The sequence below is a fragment of the Stenella coeruleoalba genome, assembly GCF_951394435.1.
Source record: "Stenella coeruleoalba genome assembly, chromosome: 11".
In the NCBI taxonomy this organism is placed as follows: Eukaryota; Metazoa; Chordata; class Mammalia; order Artiodactyla; family Delphinidae; genus Stenella; species Stenella coeruleoalba.
In genome coordinates this window covers 39,331,044-39,358,428 of record NC_137157.1, presented here as the reverse complement: position 1 = coordinate 39,358,428, position 27,385 = coordinate 39,331,044, and the positions used below count along the sequence as shown (strand labels likewise).

Here is a 27,385-nt window from a genome sequence, read left to right as displayed (position 1 = left end):
AAAGTGCAGGAGGGCAGGATGAGGGAGAAAGCAGAAGTAAAGGTTTTAATTCCCAGGTGCCATTAACCAAAATAGAGAATAAAAGATATTGGCTGGGATTGCATCAGCATGAGGAGCATAATATAGCTGATTCTGGAAGTGCTGAGTATAAGGATCCTGTGAGCTAAGCTGAGTTATATATTTGGGAGTCTAATAGGCAGAAAGGTTGAAGTCATAGGTGTGGATGCAGTGACTCAAGGTAGAACGCCCCTGAATGGGCCTGGTTCCTCTAAATTAGTCTAAGGGATGTCAGCCATACTTCCGAGAGATCTCAAATATATATTCCCTGGTTTACAAAATTCAAGTAAGATATTCTCATCCTTTAATGATGCATGAGACTGCCAGACAGTCCATTAGCCAGAGGTCGCTGATATCATCTAGCCACAAGGTTTAAACCTCTGAGGTCTTAGAAAGCAGTTTTCCAAGGGGCTGCAGAAATCTACTTCTTTGCTTATGAATACCCATAGGAGCTGGTATCACTAAGATACTATGCAATCTAACTCCCTCTGGAAAATCAAAATGCTCATAAAATAATGCTAAGATCTTGTCAAATAAGGCCTTACCCAGCCATATTCAAGGAGGAAAGCATTCCCTCTGACTTCTGAAAAATGGCCTATTTGCCTTCTCCAAAAAATAATGTCAGAACATATCACAACTATTACTGTATATTTAATAATGATGGAAATTTTAACTTTCAAGGATCCTACTTAGAAATCAAAAAGAAGGGCTTTCAAAGCTACATTGCTTATTTCTCTGTGTGTGTGTGTGTGTTGTTTTTTTTTAACCTCTTTATTGGAGTATAACAGCTTTACAATGGTGTGTTAGTTTCTGCTGTATAATAAAGTGAATCAGCTATACGTATACATAAAAAACAAAAAAGGTGGGGAGAGGAGAAATTCCTCCCTCTTTCTTCTTACCCAGTTGCTTGAGCTTGGGCATCTGTCTTCTGCCCTGGGCTTCCATGGTTCTCAGGCCTGGGGACTGCAACTGATTTACACCACCAGTTTTCCTGGGTCTCCAGCTTGCAGATGGCAGCTGGTGGATTTAAAAAAAAAAAAAAGTTACATTGCTAGTTACTAAGTAGAGAAGACCCTTGTTTTCCTCACCTCCTTCAGGGTGAGACCAGAAGGTTAGTCACTTTAGTGTGTGTGTGTGTCTGTGTGTGTCTGGTGTGTACATATGCACACCTGAAATCTGATAGATAGTCCATGATCTTTGAAAATTTGTTTTGCTTTCCCAAAAGTTTGTTTGGTTATGTTTTTATTTAATCTCTCTGGGCTTACGTTTCATCTTAGCCATCATTTAATAAGTTTCTTGGATGTGCCAAACGATAGGAGTTTTATATTCTTTATTTCATCTCCTCTTCTGTTACTTATATGAATGAGATATTAGCATGGAGTTTTTTTGTTTTGGGGGGTTTTTTTGCAGTACGCGGGCCTCGCACTGCCGTGGCCTCTCCCGTTGCGGAGCACAGGCTCTGGATGCACAGGCTCAGCAGCCATGGCTCACGGGCCCAGCCGCTCCGCGGCATGTGGGGTCCTCCCGGACTGGGGCACGAACCCACATCCTCTGCATCGGCAGGCAGACTCCCAACCACTGCGCCACCAGGGAAGCCCCTACCATGGAGTTTTATACATAAATCTGAATCTGCAAAAGGTTAACCAACTTGTCCAAGGTCACACATCCACAAAGAGGCACAGCAAGTGTCTGAAACTAAGTCTTTCTGACACAAAAGCCCCCGCTATGAAACACAAGGGATGAACTTGCCCAGAGAAAGAGACTACATGAGGATACAGCCAGAAGGCACCATCTGCAAACCAGGGAGAGAGGCCTCAGGAGAAGCCAAACCGGCAGATCCCTTGATCTTAGACTTCTAGACTTCAAAACGATTTCCCAGGAGCTCTATGACCCTGTGACTTTGGTTACTGGATTACAGCCCAGGGATGAGCAAAGCTGACCTTCAGCAACATTACTGATCTCTCTTAGTAGTAATAATTATAAAGAGATTATCTCAGAATTTCTATGTGAACAATCTTATTGTTTAAAAATAATGACTTTTTTGGGGCTTCCCTGCTGGCACAGTGGTTGAGAGTCCACCTGCCGATGCAGGGGACATGGGTTTGTGCCCAGGTGCGGGATGATCCCACATGCCGTAGAGCGGCTGGGCCCGTGAGCCATGGCTGCTGAGCCCGCGCATCCAGAGCCTGTGCTCCGTGATGGGAGAGGCCACAATAGTGAGAGGCCCACATACCACAAAAAGAAAAAAAAAAAAGACTTTTTCAGAAGCAAGAAGAACTACAATCCTGCAGTCTGTGGAACAAAAACCACATTCACAGAAAGATAGACAAGATGAAAAGGCACAGGGCTATATACCAGATGAAGGAATAAGACAAAACCCCAGAAAAACAACTAAATGAAGTGGAGATAGGAAACCTTCCAGAAAAAGAATTCAGAATAATGATAGTGAAGATGATCCAGGACCTTGGAAAAAGAATGGAGGCAAATATTGAGAAGATGCAAGAAATGTTTAACAAAGACCTAGAAGAATTAAAGAACAGAGATGAACAATACAATAACTGAAATGAAAACTACACTACAAGGAATCAATAGCAGATTAACTGAGGCAGGAGAATGGAGAAGTGACCTAGAAGACAGACTGGTGGAATTCACTGCTGCGGAACAGAGTAAAGAAAAAAGAATGAAAAGAAATGAAGACAGCCTAAGAGACCTCTGGGACAACATTAAACGCAACAACGTTCACATTATAGGGGTCCCAGAAGGAGAAGAGAGAAAGAAAGGACCCAAGAAAATATTTGAAGAGATTACAGTCGAAAACTTCCCTAACATGGGAAAGGAAATAGCCCCCCAAGTCCAGGAAGCACAGAGAGTCCCATACAGGATAAACCCAAGGAGAAACACGCCAAGACACATACTAATCAAATTGGCAAAAATTAAAGACAAAAATTATTGAAAGCAGCAAGGGAAAACGACAAATAACATACAAGGGAACTCCCATAAGGTTAATAGCTGACTTCTCAGCAGAAACTCTACAAGCCAGAAGGGAGTGGCATGATATACTTAAAGTGATGAAAGGGAAGAACCTACAACCAAGATACTCTACCCAGCAAGGATTTCATTCAGATTCGATGGAGAAAGCAAAAGCTTTACAGAAAAAGCAAGAGATAAGAGAATTCAGCACCACCAAACCAGCTCTACAACAAATGCTAAAGGAACTTCTCTAAGTGGAAGACACAAGACAAGAAAAGGACCTACAAAAACAAACCCAAAACAATTAAGAAAATGGTCAGAGGAACATACATATCGATAATTACCTTAAACATGAATGGATTAAATGCTCCAACCAAAAGACACAGGCTTGCTGAATGGATACAAAAACAAGACCCTTATATATGCTGTCTACAAGAGACCCACTTTAGACCTAGAGACACATACAGACTAAGAGTGAGGGGATGGAAAAAGATATTCCATGCAAATGTAAATCAAAAGAAAGCTGGAGTAGCTATACTCATATCAGATAAAATAGACTTTAAAATAAAGAACGTTACAAGAGACAAGGAAGGACACTACATAATGATCGAGGGATCAATCCAAGAAGAAGATATAACAATTATAAATATATATGTACCCAACATAGGAGCACCTCAATACATAAGGCAGCTGCTAACAGCTATAAAAGAGGAAATCGACAGTAACACAATAATAGTGGGGGACTTTAACACCTCACTTACACCAATGGACAGATCATCCAAAATGAAAATAAATAAGGAAACAGAAGGTTTAAATGACACAATAGACCAGATAGATTTAATTGATATTTATAGGACATTCCATCCAAAAACAGCAGATTACACTTTCTCCTCAAGTGCGCACAGAACATTCTCCAGGATAGATCACATCTTGGGTCACAAATCAAGCCTCAGTAAATTTAAGAAAACTGAAATCATATCAAGCATCTTTTCTGACCACAATGCTATGAGATTAGAAATGAATTACAGGGAAAAAAACGTAAAAAACACAAACACATGGAGGCTAAACAATATGCTAGTAAATAACCAAGAGATCACTGAAGAAATCAAAGAGAAAATCAAAGAACACCTAGAGACAAATGACAACGAAAACACGACAATCCAAAACCAATGGGATGCAGTAAAAGCAGTTCAAAGAGGGAAGTTCATAGCTATACAAGCCTACCTGAAGAAACAAGAAAAATTTCAAGTAAACAATCTAAACTTACACCTAAAGGAACTAGACAAAGAAGAACAAACAAAACCCAAAGTTAGCAGAAGGAAAGAAATCATAAAGATCAGAGCAGAAATAAATGAAATAGAAACAAAGAACACAATAGCAAAGATCAATAAAACTAAAAGCTGGTTCTTTGAGAAGATAAACAATATTGATAAACTATTAGCGAGACTCGTCAAGAAAAATAGGGAGAGGACTCAAATCAATAAAATTAGAAATGAAAAATGAGAAGTTACAACAGACACCACAGAAATACAAAGCATTCTACGAGACTACTAAAAGCAACTCTATGCCAGTAAAATGGACAACCTGGAAGAAATGGACAAATACTTAGATAAGTATAACCTTCCAAGACTGAACGAGGAGGAAACAGAAAATTTGAGCAGACCAATCACAAGTAATGAAATTGAAATGGTGATTAAAAATCTTCAACAAACAAAAGTCCAAGACCAGATGAATTCTATCAAACATTTAGAGAAGAGCTAACACCCATCCTTCTCAAACTCTTCCAAAATATTGCAGAGGAAGGAACACTCCCAAACTCATTCTATGAGGCCACCATCACCCTGATCCCAAAACCAGACAAAGATACTACAAAAAAAGAAAATTACAGACCAATATCACTGATGCATATAGATGCAAAAAATCATCAACAAAAGACTAGCAAACAGAATCCAACAACACATTAAAACGGTCATACACCATGATCCAATGGGATTTATCCCAGAGATGCAAGGATTCTTCAATATGTGCAAATCAATCAATGTGATACACCATATTAACAAATTGAAGAATAAAAACCATATGATCATCTCAATAGATGCACAAAAAGCTTTTGACAAAATTCAACACCCATTTATGATAAAAACTCTCCAGAAAGTGGGCATAGAGGGAACTACCTCAACATAATAAAGGCCATGTAGGACAAACCCACAGCAAACATCATTCTCAATGGTGAAAAACTGAAAGCATTTCCTTTGAGATCAGGAACAAGACAAAGATGTCCACTCTCTCCACTATTATTCAACATAGTTTTGGAAGTCCTAGCCACGGCAATCAGAGAAGAAAAAGAAATAAAAAGAATACAAATTGGAAAAGAAGAAGTAAAACTGTTAGTGTTTGCAGAGGACATGATACGATACATAGAGAATCCTAAAATGCCACCAGAAAACTACTAGAGCTAATCAATTAATTTGGTAAAGTTGCAGGATACAGAATTAATGCACAGAAATCTCTTGCATTCCTATACACTAATGATGAAAAATCTGAAAGAGAAATTAAGGAAACACTTCCATTTACCACTGCCACAAAAAGAATAAAATACCTAGGAATAAACCTACCTAGGGAGACAAAAGACCTGTATGCAGAAAACTATAAGACACTGATGAAAGAAATTAAAGATGATACCAACAGATGGAGAGATATACCATGTTCTTGGATTGGAAAAATCAATATTGTGAAAATGACTATACTACCCAAAGCAATCTACAGATTCAGTGCAATCCCTATCAAATTACCAATGGCATTTTTTACGGAACTAGAACAACTCATCTTTTAATTTGTATGGAGACACAAAGACCCCGAATAGCCAAAGCAGTCTTGAGGGAAAAAAATGGAGCTGAAGGAATCAGACTCCCTGACTTCAGACTATACTACAAAGCTACAGTAATCAAGACAATATGGTACTGGCACAAATACAGAAACATAGATCAATGGAACAAGGTAGAAAGCCCAGAGATAAACCCATGCACCTATGGTCAACTACTCGATGACAAAGGAGACAAAGACATACAATGGAGAAAAGACAGCCTCTTCAATAAGTGGTGCTGGGAAAAGTGGACAACTACATGTAAAAGAATGAAATTAGAACACTCCCTAACACCATACACAAAAATAAACTCAAAATGGATTCGAGACCTAAATGTAAGACCGGACACTATAAAACTCTTAGAGGAAAACATAGGAAGAACACTCTTTGACATAAATCACAGCAAGATCTTTTTTGATCCACCTCCTAGAGTAATGGAAATAAAAATAAACACATGGGACCTAATGAAACTTCAAAGCTTTTGCACAGCAAAGGAAACCATAAACAAGATGAAAAGACAACCCTCAGAATGGGAGAAAATATTTGCAAATGAATCAACAAAGGATTAATCTCCAAAATATATAAATAGCTCATACAGCTCAATATTAAAGAAACAAACAACCCAATCCAAAAATGGGCAGAAGACCTAAATAGACATTTCTCCAAAGAAGACATACAGATGACCAAGAAGCACATGAAAAGCTGCTCAACATCACTATTAGAGAAATGCATCTCCACATCCTTATGCAAACATAACAATGATGCCTACCTTACAATTTGTAATGAGTACTAATAGGCATAATGTATTGTAAAAGGCTTAGCCAAGTGTTTGGCACTAATAAACGTGACCATTTTAGAGCATTTCGGGGAATACAGTTTAGTCCAGCTTGACTGTAACGTATGAGGAAGAGTAAGGGAAGATAAGTCTACAAATATAATTGAAACCAGAGTAAGCAGAATGTGCAACACCAGCCTATTCCTTAAGCTGGAAAGAATCGTGAAATGTTTTTTGAGCAGGGAAGTGATGTCTCAGTGCTAGGCTTTTGAAAGATTAATAGATCAGTTGTTTACAGAATATTTTGGATACTGGAAATACAGAAGTAGAAAATCAGTTAAGAAGCAGTTTAATTACTCCCACAATAGAGACCAAAACAAGAGAAAGGATTGCAGACATTACAGAAGTCAAGTTGACAGGACTTTGTGACTAAGTGAATGAGTACAGGTGTCAAGGCTGGGGGCCTGAGAGAATAACTGAATAGAGATGGCAATGAACGGACCCAGTTTGAGTCAGAAGAAGATGACTCAGCTGTGGGCACACTGGTTTGAGATTCCAAAAGATACCCAGCCAGCAGTGGAAAATGTAGAACAAAAATAAAGGGGAAAGCACTAGTTAGAAATGTAGGTTAGAGTATCATCAACATTCAGATTGTAGCTGAAGCCCTGAATGCTGGCAGGATAGCTCTGCCAAGAGAGAATGGAGATAAAAGAAAAGGATGGTAAGGGCATAGTCCCAATGTCTGAATACTTCTCACTAAAGAAACTAGAAGAATGAGTCTGGGAATGAGACGGGGAAGGGAGGGATCCATATGAACAAAGGACAGCCAGTAGACACAATGAGCAGATTCTACATGTCAATTGCTGTATGTAAATAATACCTAAATAACGAACTTAAACACTTTTATTCAGATATTTCGTTTATAGGATGCCAAAAGAGCTAATTTAAAAATTGTTGGTAATGCTTTTCACGCATCATGAAAATGATGTAAAATTCTTGAGCTTTGTCTTTTTTCTTGTATATATCTAATTTATTTACAAAGTCCTCATAGAGAGGTCTTTTTTAAAATGTTCCATTTCTAAAATATAGAAGCACTTCTTAAGGAAATTGTGAAATATTCAGACTTAGCTGAATAGCTACCTAGGAAATAAGTCCTGTCAATAGCATGAAAAAAGTTTCCTTTGACATAATAGCTAAAGGTGATGAAATGATTTCCTCATTAAATGACTCAATTCCCAGGATGGCATTAGGAATGCATAATATATGAAGTGTTATCACAAAAGGCTTTTTTTTTTTTTACTGCCACACCTCTCCCCTTACTTTAACTTTAATTATGATAGAAACAAGGTATAAACAAAATCAGCAAGTATAAATTAAAATGATATAGATTGTTTCATATCACTAGTTGTTCACCCCCATATTTCACATTGTGTTGTACAGATCAGAATTCAAGTTAATAGAGGAAAAAAGTTTTTCTCCTTCAAACAAGCATACTTATTTACATAAATGAAATTATGAATGAAATTTTAAAAATAGTAGAACTGATATAAAATATTGAAATACACGCTATAGCCAAGTATATGTTAATAAACCTGAAAATGTCAATTAAATAAATATGTGGAAAAGTAAAAATGATCAAAATTAACTCAAGAAATATATAATATAAATAGAGCAATAAACCAGATGAAATTATTATTATTATCAAAGAATTCCAGAGCTAGAGTTTACCAATTGAATTTTTACATTCAAGTAATAACTTATTATATTATTTTCTATAATATAGAAAGTAAAAGTTATCCATTGTTATTCTTGATGATTTCAAAATTTGATCAACATGAAAAAACATACAACAAAAATGCATGAAACCTCAGCTATTAACAAAGTTGGATACAAATGTACTAACAAGTAATTCCAGTAATACATTAAAGGTATAATCCTTTATGATGAAGATAGGTTTGTTTCAAAAAAATTAAGTTAATTAAATCAGTGAATTTGATAAAATTTTACATTCTCGTTAGAAGTATTATCGTTAAAATCAGAAACACGGCATGCATATTCCCTCCATTATTTTAGAATAAGATAGATTGTCGGGCTTCCCTGGTGGCGCAGTGGTTGGGAGTCTGCCTGCCGATGCAGGGGACACGGGTTCGTGCCCTGGGAGGATCCCACATGCCGCGGAGCGGCTGGGTCCGTGAGCCATGGCCGCTGAGCCTGCGCGTCCGGAGCCTGTGCTCCGCAACGGGAGAGGCCACAGCGGTGAGAGGTCCGCGTACCACAAAAAAAAAAAAAATAGATTGTCATTCTGTAAAGAGCACATGCTTATCTTCATAGACTAGTCCCAGAGAATTATCTAAAAACCTATTAGATATTCTTAAAGACTTTAGCTACAAGAATTTAGGTATAATATAAACACCTGAAAAACAGCAACTTGAATTTGAATCACCAGTGAGTAGTTACAAGACAGAAATAATTACCAACTAAGAAAAAATTAAAATGTATCCAGAAATAAGCCTTAAAACATTGTGGCAACTATGTCAAGGGAACTATAAAGCTTTATTCAGAGATAAAAAAGGAAAAAAATTAAATAGGAAGATGTACTAGATGGGCTCCTGGATGGGAAACTTAAATATTGTAAAACTATGAATTCTTTCTAACTAAATTTAGAGATCTAATGCAATCTTTGGTAATATGTCATTAGAATATTTTTGAGAATTTGATACATGGTTCTAACATTCATCTGGAATAATAAGATAGAAGAATGACTACAATCAAATGGCATTACTTTTTTTGTGTACAGTAAGAACTACTGATTTTCTTAAAGAGTAAAAATGAAGACATGCACCAAGTTGATAACAATACTAATATCTTGAGGGCGGGATTAAAAGAACTTGATGGAAGGGGGAGGCTTTTTTTTTCTTTGTTTCTATATTTATTTTAGTGGGAATGATTTTTACTTTCTTCTGACTGTAATTTTCAATTTTTACAAGATCCTATTAAAACAATAAAAAATGATCCTATTAAAACAAAAAAAAGGAAATATTTTAAATGAATATAATGAATGTTTAGTATGTTTAATATATAAAGATATATTTCATTTCAATAATAATGCTAAATTATTCTAGTAGAAACTTTAATATTACTAGATAATTGGCTAAAGAAGAAATTTCCTTGAAAGTTCACTATCATTAGTAAGTAACAAAATAAATTTAAAACAAAATAGAGATACCATATTTATCTTTTTGATTTTGTGGTTTAAAATGTTAATATTTATGACTGATAAGGCAGAGTGACAGAGGCCCTCCCAGACTCTTCTTGTAGGAATGTAAATGGGTCAGCAGGAATCTTGCCTGAGAGATCACAATGGATTTTGATTTTCCAACTCACATATTTGTGGATTTTTTTAATTCCTACAATATTTACACATTTAAATAGTACAATATTAACATATTCTACACTATTTACCTATTACTTTTATAATCAGAAAAATAAAAAGCATTTTTAAAAAATAAAGTTGCTTAATGTAAATTCAGCAATTAGGATTTTTTAATATGGTATTTCTTAAATCACTGCTTTTCTTAATTTATTTGTGAGTGACAGACATGGTTATGGCCTCAATTCCTCTCCCCAGTAAGTTCATTCATAATATTCTAGTAACTGAAATGAAAATACACAAATTTCTTCTCATAGGGATGCTGGGTGATAGGTATAGTAATAACTGTAATAATGTTAGTAATAGTCAAAATATTTAACATTACCATATGCTGGGTACTGTGTTAAGCTCTTCAGAGGTATGAACACAGTTAATCACCAAACCCTATATGGTGGGTATTATTGCTTTACCAATTTACAGATAAAAAACTAAGTGTCAGAAAAGTTACATAAATGTGCAGGACAGCACTGTGACTCCAGAGATGGGATGCCAGGATCTTATGCCCTGCTAGACTGCTTGCTTGGGATTTTTTTTGAGAGGTCATGTAACTTACTTGAGCCAAAATGTTCTCAACTCCGCTGTAAAATGAAAATAATAACACTTTGCAGTGTTGTGAAACCAAATGATGTGATATATATGAAAGTGCTCTGAGGAGCAAATTCTGTAAATTTAAAACATGATTGTAGAAAAAATGGAGTTTAGTTTAAGTATTTAGATAATGGTTCCTTTCTAAAAAGTATCTTTCTCAGTGTCATCGATTATTTTTCCCTGTTCTTTTAAAAAATCTATGCTATTTTGTAGGAGAAATTGTTGTTCTTTGTTGAGTACAATGTCTGAAGCATTGTCCACCCAGTGTTGGTAGTTAGAATTTTACTACAGACCAACCAATCCCAACCACAGAAGCTGTCTTTGTGTATAAGACTTTAGATGCAGCAAATAATAATAATGTATCTATAGCAAGTTTTCCAGTATATATTACTACTGCCAAAGGACCCCTGATGAGATTTGAGAGAAAAGAAATTAACTATTTGTGATTAAAGATGTAGTGAACACTTTACAAACAAGTATTTTTTCTGACCATAATTAAATTTTGGTTGAATTACATTCTATTTATGATACCTCATTGCCCCCTAATTTCATCTGGGTAAAATGTTCTTCCTGTTGTCTCCTTTCGACTTCTGCTCCATTTTACAAGAAGTGACTAAAATTTTAAAACCTTTTTTTTTTTCATTTATGACAACAAGATTGAAGGAAGACTGCCATGAGTACAGAGTCCTACACAAGAAATAGAGATCTAGGTCAATTTTTCCAATGGGGAAAACAAAAGTGGGCTGACCTCCAATATTACCTCCTGCCTTTTCTCTGTGATAAGGTACAGTAAGAACCAGAAATGAACTTGAAAACAAGAAGTAGCCTCCTTTAGTTCCATAGCAACCTATGAATAAAGACTTCAGAAATCTATCCTTCTCTAAAATAAAGATTTTATGGGGTTTAGACCTTATTTTCTTTTGAGTAGTTGGAGACTCTAATCGCTTTAAATCATAGGAAATCTAGAAAATGTTTTATGTGAATTCAGGTATAATACATTTATACTTTAATTCTAAAGCTAATTATTGATATCAGAAGTTTGCTTCTCAGTTAAACACTGATTAATAAAATGGATTTTTAATTTTAATAAACCTTAATGCTTGATTTAGCAGTGTGGTTTAACCAGTATTTATAGATATAGATACAGATATCAAAAAAGAGCTTTAGGGGCTTCCCTGGTGGCGCAGTGGTTGAGAGTCCGCCTGCCAATGCAGGGGACACGGGTTCGTGCCCCGGTCCGGGAAGATCCCACATGTCGCGGAGCGGCTGGGCCCGTGAGCCACGGCCGCTGAGCCTGCTCGTCCGGAGCCTGTGCTCCGCAACGGGAGAGGCCACAACAGTCAGAGGCCCAGCTTTAAACATGTATGCACTTGAAAATAAAGTATAAATAGAAGAGCACAGAGAAATTTGCTAGTTATTGGTTCTTAAATAATAAAGCTAACAATTGTTAAACTCTTACCAAGTGCCAGATGACTTAGTTATCACAACTATTACTCCCTTTAATGCTCACAATAATTTTATAAATAATTAGCATTTTTAAGTCAAATGATTAAGTGACCTGCCCAAGGACATGCAAAGATAAAGTGATGAAGTTGGACTACACTCCCATTGGTCTAACTCTACAAAGAGTACTCTTTACCACTCATCCACACTATGGGTACTTTACTTACTTGTTTTTTAAAATAGTCACTATAGTGTAGCGATCAAATATAAGAATATTGTGAATTTAAATCTTCCTCACTTAAAATTAAAAAATACTAGTTTCACTGCAAAGAAAATCCTGAGGTGACTCCATGGTCTACAGTAGTATTCCTAACAAAATTTGGGATAGGAGGCTGTGGAGCAAAGAAGGGAAAACCTTTAGAGGAATATGTCAGAATCCAAGAGGGCTGTTTTCATACTATGCTCACCCCACCTCCCAATTCCAGTATTTCTCCCTATTCTTTTCATGCATTACGTATGTACGTACCATTTCAAATACTCTTCCTCTTCATGGAACATGCTTTCTGCTTCTACCCTACGTCATGGCTAAGTTTATCCTGCAGGTCTCCACTCACATGTTACCTTCCCCAGGAAGCCTACCTGTTCAGTTAGGGTGTCCTTCCTCTTGCTCATAGCACCTTGTCCTCTTTCCTATCATATCACGTCCCTCTCTCTCTCCCTTTCCCTCTAACACACACACAGTATTTTAATCCTTTATTTATATGTTTGTCCATCTAGTCCATCATATCCTTCCAAGCAGAGATAATGAGTTTTTCATTCATCTTACTGTAGTAATAAATTTTAAAAATAAAAGACAACTATTATTTTTATCCCAAGTGAGTACCATAATGCCTGCCAGAGACTCAACACTCAAAACGTATTTGTTGAGTGAACAAATATATTTCAAGGCACCTCCCAGTTTTCAATGTATTTTCTCATGTGTTCCCTCATTTAATTTTCATGTTACACCTCTGTGCTGAGTGTAATATTCTTATTTTTAAATAACGAGAAACCCAAAATGCAGAAAAGTTAAGAAACATGTCCAAGGTCACAAGTGCTACAACAAAACAAAACTGAGACTGAAACTTATGTCTTTGGACTCTGTCCATTAGTGTTTGCCTTACAACGAAGACAAGAAATCAGTCTCCTAGGAAAGTACGAGGTATACTTCTGGCTTACCACATTTCACTCTCTGAAAAACTTTACTACATTGAAGTGGTAGCATGCCACAGAAATTTTTAACTGTACATTTCAAGCTTAATGGACAAAATAAGAGTTTTCTTCAATTCAGTAACTGTTTAGTACAGAGCATAGAGTTAGTAAATAACAGAGACAATCTTTGCCCTTCGTGGAACTAAAAGTTTAGTTGAAAGGATTAGAGAAAAACGCAAATAATTTTAACTCAAGGCAAGAAAGAGATGCTACAAGAGAGTCAGTAGTTCATTGGACAAATTAAATAACTAATTCTATGTGCCAAGCTTCATGCAATGGGTTAGATATATGAAGATTTAAAAATGGGATTGTGGGCTCCCAAAAGAAAGCGATATCCAGTAGGTTGAATTAAGAACAGAGTCATGTGACGGGGGCAGTGATGGTGGTGGTGGGATGAATTGCGAGATTGGGATTGACATATATACGCTAATATGTATAAAATAACTAATAAGAACCTGCTGTATAAAAAATAAAATTCAAAAACTAAATAAATAAAATTTTTTTAAAAAACAGAAAAAAAAGTTCTTCCCTCCCCTTAAAAAAAAAAAAAAAAGAACAGAGTCATGGAAGTGGTAGAAACTGAGAGGAAGCTTAGAGAGCTGGTTGACTTTCAAAGAATAAGGATAGGGCTTCCCTGGTGGCGCAGTGGTTGAGAGTCCGCCTGCCGACGCAGGGGACACGGGTTTGTGCCCCGGTCCGGGAAGATCCCACATGCCGCAGAGCGGCGGGAGAGGCCACAACAGTGAGAGGCCCGCATGCCGCAAAAAAAAAAAAAAAAAAGAATAAGGATAAAGGTGGTCATTCTGGGAGCTATAGAGACATTAGACAAAAGCTACAAGATAGAAACGTGGGGCATATTTTGGAGAGAACTAGTTTAATGAGAGTGTTAAAGGGGGAAAATGGGTGAAAAAGAATGAATGTCAGGACCTTATATGCCAGACTAAGGAATTAATTCATAATTTGATAAGTAATGGGGATCCAATGAAAATTTTGAGCAGCAGAATGACATCACTCGAGGTGGGATTTGTAAAGATTTATCTACCTGGTGTATGTAGGATGCAGCAAGAAACTGAAGTCTTCAAAGCTAAGGATGATAAAGCAGCATCATTTAATTACACCATTATAGTACAGAAAATATTTAGGTGATCTAAAATAAACACATTCTTTTATTCCCTGAAAATAGATGCAACAATTTTAAGAGAGTCCCCACTGGTGAGTTTTCATACTAAAAAAGCCTATCAGGGCGAGAGATTGCAACGCAGTACAGTTAAATTGGATTTGTTATTTCTTGGAACGAAACTCCCTTTGGTAGTTGTAGAGAAGTTCTATTGCAGATTCAAAAAGAAAAAGAAGAACATGAAGCACACAGCAATTTTTCATAGTTATTACAGGTGACATCTAAACTGGCAGGGTGCAGACAAAGAAAAGGCATGTAAATTAGACTAATAAAGGCGTTTCTTTAGACTCATCCATGAATACCAACAGAAGTATATAAAGAGATAAGGAACTTGTCTAGGGTAACTACTGATAAATGAGCAAGCCCAGATTATCTTTCAGTTCCAAAATGTATTTCACAGGCAGGTCAAGTCACTTTTGATTATTATTTTCAAAAAGAGTCATTTTTAGGATATTTGTGTTTCACATATAAGTTAGCCAAAATATTTTATGTATTATAATTTTAATTGTATTAATATGTATTACTAAATATGACTTTAACAACTGACATCCCAACCTGCCTTAGAGATTTAATGATGATTTTATCAAATAGAATAAGAAGATACTTGTCCTAGTGCTATACCATTGAAACTTGCACTTACGGACATTTAATAAATAGTTCTTTCATGATAGAGATTTTATACTAAAGAGATATGGCTTACAAACTATATTGTATTAGGTAGCCCCAAAACTCTCTGTGTTATAAATTCCGTGAGATGATCTGCAAAAGAAAGAAATTTTCTATTGTCAATTACATTTTGGAAATTTGCGTGTCTCTTTCTTTGGAGATACAAACTACACATTAGCATAGTAAAGTCTGCTATATCCTGCCTAAATATAAAACCTATTTAACTGTATTCAACCCAGCGCTTTCCAATCTTATGTGATAAATAGAATCTATTTATTTTCCTTTCATATCTATTCATATTCCATGCTGACCTTAGGAAATATTGCCAGCGAACAAAGAAGACAGCATTACATATTCGGGAAATGTGAACTTTTAATGAAAGATCTGCTCACCACTAACCCTACTTCCCAAAAAAGCTACTGGCATTCTGGTCTGAGTCAACCCATGGGGTGCTCAAATTTATCATAGGTGCTCATGGGGTCCCCATAGTCCTATTTAGCCCTGCCTCAAAAATGAGACATTAGGGGCTTCCCTGGTGGCGTGGTGGTTGAGAGTCTGCCTGCCGATGCAGGGGACACGGGTTCGTGCCCCAGTCCGGGAAGATCCCACATGCCGCGGAGCAGCTGGGCCCGTGGGCCCGTGGGCCATGGCCGCTGGGCCTGCGCGTCTGGAGCCTGTGCTCCGCAACGGGAGAGGCCACAACAGTGAGAGGCCTGCATACCGCAAAAAAAAGAAAAGAAAAGAAAAGAAATTATCTCTGATGATTTTGTCTCCCCTACTCTGTTGCCTCCATCCATTCATTTGATCAATGTTTTCTATGTTCTGACTCCACGACAGGGAGCATGATATATTCTGGAGATAAATAGTATACAGACCCCATGGCCCTCACCTTCACTAAAATAGTGGAAGAAAGAGACAAGAAAAGAGCCTGATATGTTTCTAAGGAAAATACCTGCACTGTGGGAACACAAACGAGGAGCATCCGTACTGCTTTAGTGGATTAAGTGCTGAGAATAAACTGAAATCTGAAGAATAAGTGAGAGATAAGGAAGATTGTCATGCAAGGCCTTGGTGTGGAGAGCTTGACTTTTAGGAAAAAAGTAAATGTGGTACATCACTCCATCCATGCAGTATGGATCCCAAGGAAAAATCTTTCTTATTATTGAATTTCCCTTCTCAGAAGAGTAGAGACTATTCAAACCTTGGTACCTGTAGGGTAATCCAAAGGTGAGAGGAGGTGGCATCATGCCTTTTAGAAGCTTGACCCTCTGCCCCTTGATTAAGTAACTGCTGTTACTTGGAGGCAAGAAGCTAATGTTGGAATCACCCCCACCTGCCCACCGTGATTTAAGTTCGGAGCTACAAAGAGCCAACCAGCTAACCAACAACTCCTCCTACAGTGCTTCCTCTGTGGTTCTATCCAACCCTGGAGAAGTTCCTTCAGGCAGCATTTGACTCTAAGTCATGAAGGCAACCATAAGTCAAGACCAGAAACACTTCTTTGAGACAGAATATAGCTCTTTGAAGTATGTCCACTAAATAGGAGATGTGTTAGGATACTGCTGGCCAAGCCTATATGGATGTTCATTTCTTGTTGGAACACTGATTTGTCTTTCACAGGATTGTGAAATCAATGTATATGTCACAAATGAGCAAAAGAAAAGAGTACCTAAAATTGAAAATGTCAGTATTATTCACACAAACTCAAAAACACCAAATTGGTAACACTCTAATAAAATGAAGATGAAAATGTCTTAAAAATGAGAGACCAGAATATGTTATTATATGCATTGATTCTACATTTTCAAAAGGAAACAGTCACAGGAGGCTGTGAATCATTTATCATCCTGACCAGACCTCTCCTACTCTTTTCTCTTTAAATTTGAAAATGGTGCAATTATTCTGTTATGCTTCATAAAACAGTAAATTATCTCCAATTATTGCAGATTCATAGTAGCAGTAAAATGCTTGTGTAAAACAACACACTCTTGGAATTTATTACAAGATTATAAAATTACAACTCTGAAAAGAGTTTCAAAAACATGTCTAACTCATTTTCCTTGCCTCTGGGCAGGACTGAGTTGCAAATAATTCCAGAAAAGAATAACTATCTAAAGAGATGGTCCAACAATTATTCTTGTTAGCTCCAGGGTTCAATTACACTTATAGAGAGACAAATATTTTTTCCATATGCCACAGTTCTTAATGTTTCCTTATGTTTATATTCAGCTAAATTCTCAAAAAAAAATCACATTCTATCATATCAATAAAAGTGAATGGTCTCTGAACAACAACAAAACCACAAAATTAAGTAAAGAAATCTGTCGATGACTTTACCCCATAAGCTTTTGAAAACCCTTTCATTTATTTGCCTTGATATTTCTTGTTTTGTCTAAAAGACAGCACTGGCTAGACAAATTTTTAATCACCTCTACGTCAAGGATTTTTAAAATGTCTTAAGAGTGGAAGGATAATCTACCCTCTGCACAAAAACATTTTGTTATTCCCACAGAAACCATAAAGTAAGCATAGCTTTTCCTCCGCTGACATTAGAGGATATTAGTGATTTTCTTAAATTGTAATTTAAAAGTTTTTTGGGAATCTGGGAGATGCCAGATGTCCCCTAAAGTTTTATCATAGTGTACTATTCTCCTTTTGTCACTCAGCACACCATCAAGGCTCTCCTCTAGAGACTGTCCTTCCACAATTTAGGGCTGCTTTGAGGATTTCTAGAACAGTTCTGAGACCATATATTTGTCAGTCAAATCTGTATTCAATTCCTATGAAGTTTCTCTCTTCCCCATACTCTGAAAGTTACAAGGAGCAGAGGGGTATACGCTAGTGATATGAAAATAGTAGCGTACAACCTCTGGCGTGAGAAAGATCTGTTTGACACCTGGTTCTGTCACTAACAAGCTAGTTGACCTTGGAAACGTCATTTATATTGTCTGAGTTTCAGACCCTTTGGCCTTTAAATGGAAATGATAATGCCCACCTCAGAGGGAGAAACGGATTGAGATAATTTATGGAAAGCAAATAGCCAGACACATTGGTCCTCAGTCCATGTCTGCAGTTATCGTTTTCTATCATCGCTGGTGTTCTTGTTGTTAGTATTACTGTGTCTGTTGGGAACGATAGGGCACGAAGGCCAAAAAGCCCAGAGGAGTTTAGGATTGGTATCAGTGCCCCCGGAGAAGTGGTTGGAATGTGCACGATGTACAGTGGGGGAAACGCTGGGAGACTAGTAAGAAAGCAAGGTGTTTCCTCCACGTATTGATTTAAGAGGCACACAAAATCGCTAGCAAAGCAGAAAACCCTCTCATAAGTATCCCACCTTAGGTGGAGACACAAGGCTCAGGGTATTAACGTAACACACCCAACACGATTGAACAAGGACTCAAACCCAGGATTTCTGCGTCCAAAGTCAGTGCTTTATCTGCTTATACCAGATGCCTTTTAGGACACCATTCCTGCCCATAATAGTCTTCCCCAGCCAGCCAACCTCCTAGTCATTGCCTATTTTTAACTCCCATTGTATGTTATACTCATTTTATTTCAGCATAAATATTTGCTGTGTTCTATCTCTTTCTACTGAATTTTGAGCTCCAGGTCAAAGAGAATTTCTTGTGCATCTCTGTATCTTAAGGCCTTATATTCGAATCTGAGTTCCACCGCTAGGATTGGTGGGCAGGTCACTTCTTTCCACTCCAGGGAGGGTGGCAACTAGGCCTTTCTCTGGGTTCCCTTAGAATCCAGAAGCACCTCTTGTAAATGGAGAAACGGGCACGTAGAGATTGGTGAATAATAAAGAGTAATGAAAAAGCCAGGGTATAAAATTGAAAGTGTTTCAATTCTGGACTAAGGATAAATTCTTGAGCTTGGGAGTTGCTTCTCGAAAGTCCTGTTATTAGAAAGATTAATCTAGAAGCAAAGTACATGGACAGACTAGCAAGAGATGGGGGTTCCAGTAAAATCATTCATGGGCTAATTAAATTCCCTCTTCGCGCACTTTTACTGCAATTAAAATATAAAATGTCTGTTGACATTTTTGATGCCTTGATATGTATGGAGAGATACTTATTCTTAAGTGGGTTTTCCCTTTCCTTTTCTGTGCTTCGTATAATGCAGTCACTATCCACGTGAGCCCACAGTGCTCAATGTTAAATTCACCAAATGCTGTTCTGCACTGTTCCCTCAGCCAATTTATTTCAATCTCAGAAGGAGCAGCCAACTCCACAGTGGATGACTGCTGACTGCAGTTCCACACCATCACTCTTCAGGAGTAAGCTGCACTCGAGCAAAAAGCTCCCACCGTGTGAGCATGGATGCGATCAGCCCCTCGTCAGCGGCAGCAGCTGTGGGCCTAGGAGACCCCACTTTCTGCCCATGGGGTGCAGAGATGCAGACAGCTTATCTACCTCTAATACAGGACTGGATTTTTATCTTTAAAAAAAAAAAAAAGCTATAGAAAAGGTAAGGGAAAATATATAGGTTGCATAGGGAAGATTATCAAACCAGTCTTCATCCCATGTAAGAGCTAGGTCATATTTACAGCATGATTGGTGGTAGCCAGATATCATAAATGCTTATGTTTATTTTTGGAAAAAATGATAGAACTTTCAGGGTAACAGCTTAAAACTTCTAATTTTCATGGTTAGGGGGTTAGAGCCTAAATGTTCAGAAATTTTCCACAAACGCTATCATCAACTTAAAATAGCTGTATTTTGGGCTTCCCTGGTGGCGCTGTGGTTGAGAGTCCGCCTGTCAGTGCAGGGGACACGGGTTCGTGCCTCGGTCTGGGAAGATCCCACATGCCGCGGAGCGGCTGGGCCCGTGAGCCCTGGCCGCTGAGCCTGCGCGTCTGGAGCCTGTGCTCCGCAACGGGAGAGGCCACGACAGTGAGAGGCCCGCGTACTGCAAAAAAAAAAAAAAAAAAAAAAAAAAAAGCTGTATTTACTAAATGAATTTGTATTGAGATGGACACATGCGATAGCAAGTCTGTGGCCCAGAGCCAGGAAAACTTTACCTTTGTCCATTTAACCTCCCTGCTCTTGCCTCTGACTTTCCTTATATGCTGATTCCATCAAATAATTTGATGATTATAGAAATGATCCTTGACAAGACCCTTTATTCTTGAACTATATTATCATTTACCCTATCACCTTGCATTTGTGAATTGCTTGTTAGAATAAGCCATTTTGCTGTTTCCCATGTGTACTTATTATTGGTTATGTATTGTCACACTCCGACTACAATTATGATTTTAGTAAAGAAGTGGATGTTTCTAGAAATGTATGCACAACATGGAGTTTTTTCAAAATTTGACTGTACACCATAAGGGTAAACATTTTTCAAGTGCAATGTTAAGGGAAATTTTTTTCACGTAATTTGAATCGACAAGCCATTTCTTTCAAGTCTACATACAATTTTTCTGTGTAAGTAGTGGCGCAAAAACAAACGGCATACTGTCTGTTCTTCTCTGTTTAAAATCATAATCGAGTTTACCATTTCTGCTATGTAATAAAGCAAACAGCCCTAGTGTAGAAATTAGAAATAAAAAGGAGAATTTAGTGAACATCAAAGTTGAGTCCAACACTGTACATGTGTTATCATCTGTAAATTTCACAACACAAACATCAAGCAATTATCTGAGTTTCCAGGGAATTAAGTAATTTAACGAATGTGTCCTGCTGGCTCTTTAAATGCTCTAACTCCACAGGCTTCTGTCCTGAGTACTGTCTTTTGCTACAGTACATGATTTTCCTGGGTGCTCTCATCTCTTTTCAGGGTTTCAATTGCTGCTTATATACTCCAATTACTCTCAAATCCATTATTTCCCACTGAAACCTTTCTCCCAAACCTCAGACCCAAATGCCCAACTGCCCAAGATATCCTCCCTTCCCTGTTCCTAGACACTTCCTCCTCCAAATATCCACTAGTGGTTTCCCTATTCTTTCTACTCTGTTTCCTATGTATGTTCCCCATATACACTAGCTGAGTTAAATCAACACATTAAACAAAGGACTCAATATGAAAAATTTATCAAAGTTATGTGACATTTCATGTGATCAAATATGTGATTCCAATAAGAGAATTTCCTTAAACATTTCATTATTATACCTCAGAAGCCATACAGGCATCATCTGATCCAGATTCCTTGCTTTGCAGCTGAGAATCTGATGCTAATAGCAGCAGTTCAGTCTTTCACTCGAGATTGCATGGCCAGTGTCTGCCTTGAATCCCAAGTTCCCTGACCTGGGAGGAAGTTCTACTGGACCTTGTAAACTCCTCCTTTTTTTCAAAAAGTAATGATTTAGGAGTGTGAGCCGGTATTTAGAGTAGTGAGCTATCATGTTTCAAATCAGCAGAAATCATCTATGTGTCATCTCAAATCATCCCTTATGGGAGAGTGGGGCCTAGGTCCATATTGTCACACTGTCTTCTGTATACGCTCCTCGGTTGGGGTCAGTTTCTCTTCCCTGCAGTGGCTCCTAGCCTGTATTTTCCTTTCCTTCTCCTCTGGCAAACCCATTTCCCAGTCATGAGGATCCCATTGTTCACATCCACACCACTCACTGCCCTACCTGACTCCCAAAATGGGGGGCTTGAGTTTAGCTACCAGGAAACATGCTTCAAGTTACCTCTTTCCCAGACTTGGGGTAGGAATGTTTTTGGTCTATAGAAATAGGCAGCCTCACATGTTAACTGCAAATGAAAACTTGCTTTGTCTGTTGGGTTTTCTAACATCCTAGAACAATCTGGAATAAAATGTAGAGTGCATTTTTAAGTGACATTGAATAAATCTAAAAAGGAAGGTAGACCGCTATTTGATTTTGCTAGCCTCTTGTTGATTTCAGAAGCAGGGCCTCTGTAATGGTGAATTCAGTTTTACACTTTTCTCCTCTTCCCACTCAGGGCTCGTTAACCCCATAGTCACTCTCCACCTGCACCATCACCCACAAGCTCCTCTCATGCCCATCCCTGGCAATTTATGCCTTAGGTTAGCTTTAAGGTCACGTTTATGAGTCTGCTAAACTTGCAAACCTAGCCACCTGAGATGCTGCAGGAAAGGAAATGTTCTTATTAGCTGCTTTCAATAAAATTTTCTGGAGCTCAAGTAGTGTTTTTAACACCCCAAGGAGACACCTTGTAGAGAGAAGAAGTCAAGCCTTATATTTGCTTAATTAGTAAGTACCTGTTAAGGTATTGAATGATATACGACATAGTAGATGCCATGCAAGTAAACTAGCATTTATTGAGTTCCTAATACATGATAGCCAGACATAAACAAAAATCAAAAGTCCTGCTTGCCCTGGTAAAGGGGAACTTAGAAAAGCTGCATTTTTAGCCACACACTTTAATGAAACTGTTCCCCTCTGGTCACTGCTTTTCAGCACTTTTTCTAGTAGATGTCTTCTGTCTATCATGTTTCCTTGCAAGATTTTTAAGTTCTTTCAACTTATAGAACTATAGCATGTGTCTTAAGCATATTCTCTTTCTTCAAGCCCATCATCACTCACATAATTAGATATAAAAGACTAGAAATTTCTTTGAAAAAAGGTCAATAAAAAGATTCACACTCCAAATAAGTATGAATTTTTAACTAGTTTCCTAAAAATTAATTTCTGGGGAAGTTTTTCAGTTGGAAGACTTTCCTATAAATTGGGCTATTTTGAACTTGAATATAGCTAATTCAGCGTCCAAACGTGGTAAGTAAAGCAAATTTTTGTGGTCATATGTATGTTCCATTCATTTTTTTTCTTTTGTTTTTTAATAGGAATATAGTTGCTTTACAATGTTGTGCTAGTTTCTGCTGCACAATGAAGTGAATCAGCTATATGTATACATATATCCCCTCCCTCTTGGACCTCCCTCCCCCCCCCACCCCATCCCACCCATCTAGGTTGTCACAGAGCACCGAGCCGAGCTCCCTGTGCTATACAGCAGGTTCCCCCTAGCTATCTATTTTACACATGGTAGGGTATTTATGTCAAACCTAATCTCCCAGTTTGTCCCACCCTTCCCTTCCCGCCCTGTGTCCACACGTCTGTGCTCTATGTCTGTGTTTCTATTCCTGCCCTGCAAATAGGTTACCCTCTTGCACTATTGGTGGGGATGTTCCATTATTTTATTGCCAATAAATTAAGTTTGGTAAGTTTGAGAGACAGATATGAAAATGTCTGAAGGATGGTGATGTTTAAAGTGATTCTTTTTTTCCACCAAGTTCTTAGTAAATAATAAATTCTCAATTACTTTGAGAAAGATTATTTTTATCTTCCCATATTTCCCTAGCCTCCCAGTAATAATTCTAACTATTAATCTAACTCGCTCTATTTTTTAAAATAAATGATGACATCTCCTAAGTAAGGTGATCATTAACATCCATCATTTTTATAAGCAGTTTGACTGAAAATGAAGAATTATGATGAGGGGAGAGCCTAGTTTTACAGGAGAGTATTTCACCCTTCCTTTTGGAGACAAGTTCTACAGAGCCACCCAATGTGTGTTTAATTCACTTATGATAGAGAAAGAATGAAATATCCTTCAAAAGCTTCAAATCAACTTGCCATTTAATCCCCATGTTTCCAATAGGCTCTAACATTAAGCAAGAGAAGGAGCTCTTGGATTCCTACCATAAGCTCCCATCTGTCTAAAAAGTTGTCTGCCTCAGCATTGCAGGTCCCATCATCCAGTTCAATTCTTTGGGCCATGCCACTGTTGCTGAAGGCATCCATCTCAAAGCATTGTGTGTGTGTCGGGGCCGGGGTGGGGGACGGGGAGTAGTTGCAAGAGAGAAAATAGAAAAGAATAAATGCCCCATTAACAAAGTTATAGAACTGATTTTCAGATTCCTTAGCTATCACTTCAGAAATAAGGGAGGGGGGCATGGAGAATCTTATAGAAAAACAAATAGGTAATTATGTTGAAAATAATAACACCGAATGGTTGATTCTTCTGATCCTCTAGATACTAACAGCATCCCCACTCTATAGATGAGGAAACAGGCTCACAGGGATTGAGGAACTTATTCAAGCCTGTGCTTGAAATCACAGCACTGCATTATGGTAACACAAACGTTTTGTTCAATTACATTTTAGAAGCACATTTACTGCATAAATCTAGTTCTTTTGTGCATATAATCACACTATCTTTTTTTCCACTAGCTAAAATAAAATTGAAGCATTTTACATTTCCTTAAATGACAGTAGGTGTCTAAAGATTTAGTTTTCCATTTTTGGTGTTAGAACTCAGTGAGCTCCAATTACTGATTCCCCATAAACCTGAAACAAATAAACAGGAATGTTTTTTTAAAGTTAATAAATAAAAGTTCTTTACTTCCTTGACCAGTAAATTAAGAAAAAACAGGAAGAAAAGTCCAGAATAGCTCTACTCTTCCCCTAAAATGAAGAGGAGACTAATGAAGGACTCTTTCGGATACCAACGGGAGAAATAGCTTTGCCTGCCTGCCTTCTTTTTCGCTGGTGCTCTTGTCGTATTTTTAATTAACACTTATCAAGCACGTACTATGTGCCAGACACTCTGACAAGAACCTACATTGATATATTCAACAACCCCATGAGGTTTTCAGGAACTACATCACAGTGAAATTTTCAAACAAAGCTCTCACTTATACAGAAGACCAGGATTCCCATTCTAAAAGGTCATCTCTAATTCACACTTTTGACTCTGCCCTAAGCATAGCCAGAAGTCTATTGCCTTTCAAATTATGTGGCCTGCCTTAGGGAAGAATTCCCCAGCACAGATATGATGTAATGGGAATAGCATAGACACCCAGCGTTTGAATACACCCTGCAACTTTCTTGTTTTATGATCTTGGAGACAATACACAACCCCTCAGAACTTCCATTCCCTCATCTGAAAAAAAAAAGGATACCAAACCCAAGAAATTATCATGAGGAAGAATTTAAATAAGCCATAGATAACCTGGAAGTAAGAGCCCAATGAAATAATTTTTTTCATCATCATCATCTTTATTAGATGGTACTTTCTCAGATTCTTTGACCAGAAAATAAGGACTTGAATAGACAATAAGACTTCTCCATGGAGTAATTGTATACATTGTATATATAAAACTATATATTATTGTCATTTCATACTTGGTGACTAGACAATGATACCCCTATTCTTTTTTTCTAGATTATCAATCAAATGTCCAGCATATAAAGATTTGAAAAGTTAAGTATGGAGTAGTCTGAGTAAAATTAAAAGTATTAATTCACTTCAAGTGAAGCTGAGGGAAAAAAGTATTTGAGGTTACTCTAGGAAAGAAAGGAGGGAGAAGAGGAGATAATTGAGAGAGAGGAATAAAGAAAATACGCTCGTTATTTCTTCCTTATTCTCTGCCATTGTGTGATTTCTTTACAGGGATTAGAGCATTGACATATGCAACCTTGATTCTTGTTATCTCTGATGAAGAGTAATCCATCCCTTCTACGGTGTGTGTCTTAGGGCTTAGCAGATCGCTTAATTTCAGAAAGTTATAACACAGAACCCTCAAGAAAAAACTAGAAACTATTAAAAACTGTATAAGCAAAAAATAACATATCGTTTTTTCTTCTTCTTCCCAGTTGAGGACTCCATTCTTTGGCAGACATTGTAAAGTAACAAAAATGTTTAGTCAGAGTCCTCAGCTTATATATGAAAAAATCATTTTCTCTCAACTGCTCCAATATCATTATCACTTTGTTAATAGGCATGCCGCATTCCTAAGTTGGGAACATTCACTCTTCCTGGAACAGGCAGGCCCCAGATTCCTCCTGGTTTCTGCTCAGTCTACCTTATCAAAGACGCCTTTCCTATCTTCTTCCTAGGCAACAGTTCCCTCACCCCATCACTTGCTACCCTCTAATCCAACCTTTTCTTTATTTTCTTCAGAGCACTTATCACCATGTGACATCTATCTGTTTAGTGTTGTTCTCACCTCATGAGGATGTAAGCACCATGAGAACAGAGATTTTCTTTGGTTCACTACTGTATGGCGTGAAGGAGGAATTCAGTGGTTATTTGTTAAATTAGTGAATGTAAAGAACTATTGAAGGAGCAAAGGCCTGATTAGGTCTCAGAGACTGGAAAAAATTAATATCAGCACATTTAAAATAAAGAGCTTATATCTTTATTATGTAGTCCTTGTGAGTGTGTGTATATGTGTATATATACATATATACAGAGAGAATGTGTGTGTCTATATATACACACATATTGAGAGAGAGAGAGAATGGCACTACTAAAAGTATAACATGCTGGAATCGTCGCTCAGGTAACTCCAGTGACAAAGTCACTTTGGAGGCTATATGCAGTGTCAAATGACCTCATTTAGGGTGTCTATCTGGACAACTTCAAGATGATGTTGGTAAAAATATATTTAGACTGAGAATAAGATAGGGCCCCAGATGTCCTGAATTACTGGGTGAACTGGTATGGAGCGGTACTAGAGTGAGAAATACAGGAATGGTGACTCTGACCATATCTTGGACTCAAGATTGTAGTTAAGGTAGGGCCTACCAATTACATGAATTCTGTTTGTCAGCCTTGTGGTGTTAGTACTGAATTCACTAAAACTTGGACTTGCAACTTGAGAATTATCACCTAAGCTATTTGATTACAATTTTGTGTCATTCAGATTCATGGGAGACCCCCATCTAGGACCACACCTCACCAGGAGGAGGCTGTTGAAATTCTGCTGGTGGCATCTCTCAGCATTGAATCTATTATCTCACACAGTTAAGATGTGGCTCCAAAGTTTTATATCCTGTTCAACAAAGACTTAAGAATGATCCAGACCTACCTTCCATTAAAAGTAGTCAGACGACATTTGTTACTAAGCATGATCCCCTAGAGCCTCATACCCAGCACCCAAGCTGTTCAGAGTATTCTTCCCAGTGACAGAAGCAAATTTTTATAAGTACAATTTTCTCCATTTCTTACAATCCAAAGATATATTTTAGTGCCACTTACGCACTGGTTTTCTGGAAAATGCCTGACTAACCTACCCTTGATCTGACTTTGCCTTAACTTAGCACTGGTTGCAAGAAAGATATGAAAAAAATCAGAAGGACAGTTTCTATCATGAAATAAATCGAGGGTCAAGAGTTTAGTATTGTTTAAAAGCAAGAGCTTTGAAGCTAGCCAGGTTTGTCTTATATC

At 37.6% G+C, this 27,385-nt stretch overlaps 1 protein-coding gene and 1 long non-coding RNA gene across 9 annotated transcripts in view; one reads left to right on the top strand and one right to left on the bottom strand.

The window, feature by feature from the left end:
* Positions 1-1,049, bottom strand: part of LOC307194575 — a 44,494-nt gene extending 43,445 nt beyond the window's left edge. Inside the window, exon 1 of the long non-coding RNA XR_013830581.1 lies at positions 957-1,049. This is a non-coding gene — a long non-coding RNA (uncharacterized lncRNA). The remainder of the gene's footprint in view (positions 1-956) is intronic.
* The window catches only part of SYT1 (synaptotagmin 1), a 1,170,968-nt gene that overhangs the window by 866,410 nt on the left and 277,173 nt on the right, over positions 1-27,385 (top strand). The window lies entirely within an intron of this gene.